The sequence below is a fragment of the Microtus ochrogaster genome, unplaced genomic scaffold, assembly GCF_000317375.1.
Source record: "Microtus ochrogaster isolate Prairie Vole_2 unplaced genomic scaffold, MicOch1.0 UNK20, whole genome shotgun sequence".
NCBI lineage: Eukaryota > Metazoa > Chordata > Mammalia > Rodentia > Cricetidae > Microtus > Microtus ochrogaster.
Genome location: NW_004949118.1, coordinates 871,055 through 872,673, shown reverse-complemented (window position 1 = coordinate 872,673; position 1,619 = coordinate 871,055).

The following is a 1,619-nucleotide window of genomic DNA, read 5'->3' as shown; positions in this document are numbered from 1 at the left end:
GAGAGCGAGAGAGAGAGGGAGAAAGAAAGAGAGAGAGAGAGCAGACAGAGCTGGATATTCTGGAACTTTCCAGTCACTCAACAAATATTCATATGTGAATTAATGATGCCTGGCTGGAAGTAAGGGAGGGAAGGGGGGACTTGCTATGGGTATCTGTAAAAACGAATCCCGGAAACTAGCCCCTAAGTTTGGAATGTATGGATGCATGAATTTCCTGTTCTCTCTAAAGAACTCTTCCGCCAAGGCTCTTGAAGACAGTGCAGCAATCCTCATGCTGGTTTCTTAAGCCTTGGGTTACTATAGTACCAGGAACAATAGCGCCACCTAGTGACACTTCCAGTTACTGTCTCTAAACTGTTGAACTTGACAACTTGGATCCACTTAGACTAAGCACAAAGGGGATGTGTGAAGCCTGTGATTGTCGTCATTTTTCAACGTGAAGTACGCTTTCTCTGAAGCCACAGCATGTGATAAACTCTGGCATCCTCCACCAGTGCCCTCGGCTACACTCTCATGGGGTCTCTCTTCAATACTTCCGGTGCTCATGTTTCAAGGATTGTGCTTCTGTGGTAAGGCATAACATTGGCTTTTTAAATTTAGCACTATTTTACTTAAGAGGATGGGTGTTTTGTCTTTATGTCTGTTCACCTGGTGCTCAAGGGGGCCTGAAGAGGGAGTTGGATCACCTAGAATTAGAGAAACAGCTGATCATAAGCCAAGGTACTGGAACCAAACCCAGGTCTTCTGCAAGAGAAACAAGTGCTCTTAACTGTTGAGCCCCTTCTCCACCCCCTGTAAGGTATAATAGTGATAGAATTATTTATCAATCTAGACAGTACTATACACATTGATTATGTTAGCGCGCACAGGAGTAATAAATGCCTCACTGCCTAGGGCTTAAGGACTCTGCCTGAATCACGAAAAAGCAGAGGCAAGCTGAAGTTTGCTCTGAAAAACACGTAAAGAGCATTCTAGGAAAGATCTGAGACCAGGAAAAGAGGCCAAAGGACCACACTGAGCCCTGAGCAGCTTCTGCCCCAGGCTGTGACCTGTTCCTCTAGAGGCTGCTCCCTTGGAGAACATTATCTGTAAAACAAGATACGCTCTTGTTCTTTTTGTCTGCCAGAGATTTCCTCCCTGCACCCTTCTAAACCCTGTCAGCACCTCTCCGCCCCCTCCCAAGCCTCAGCCCTGCTCAGACTGGGTGGTAGACACCTGTCTGAGTCTCCTGCCAGGCTGTAGGGGCCTGCAGATAGATTTCCACGCGGGTCCTACTGGCAATCTCGCCAGTGTTCTGGCTAGTTTTATGTCCGCTTCATACAAGCTAGGGTGTTGGTTTCATCTAAGTCGTTCTATTTACCAGTGAAGACTCAGGAGTCAGATGCTGGGGTGAAAACCTGCTAGATCACAGAAGCCAACGAGCAGCCAGCTGACCTTCCTTTTTGGCCAGAGACCAAGGAAGAGGGTTTCTCTCCACCCATCCCAAACCAAAATGACCAGGTATCTCTAAGTCCCTCCCTACTCCTTCCTGTGTGTCTCTCTAGCCCACATCTATGGCTAATTCCTGTCAACCAGTCACTGGCTCTGCCCCCTGATCCAAGATTAATTTCATTAACAGT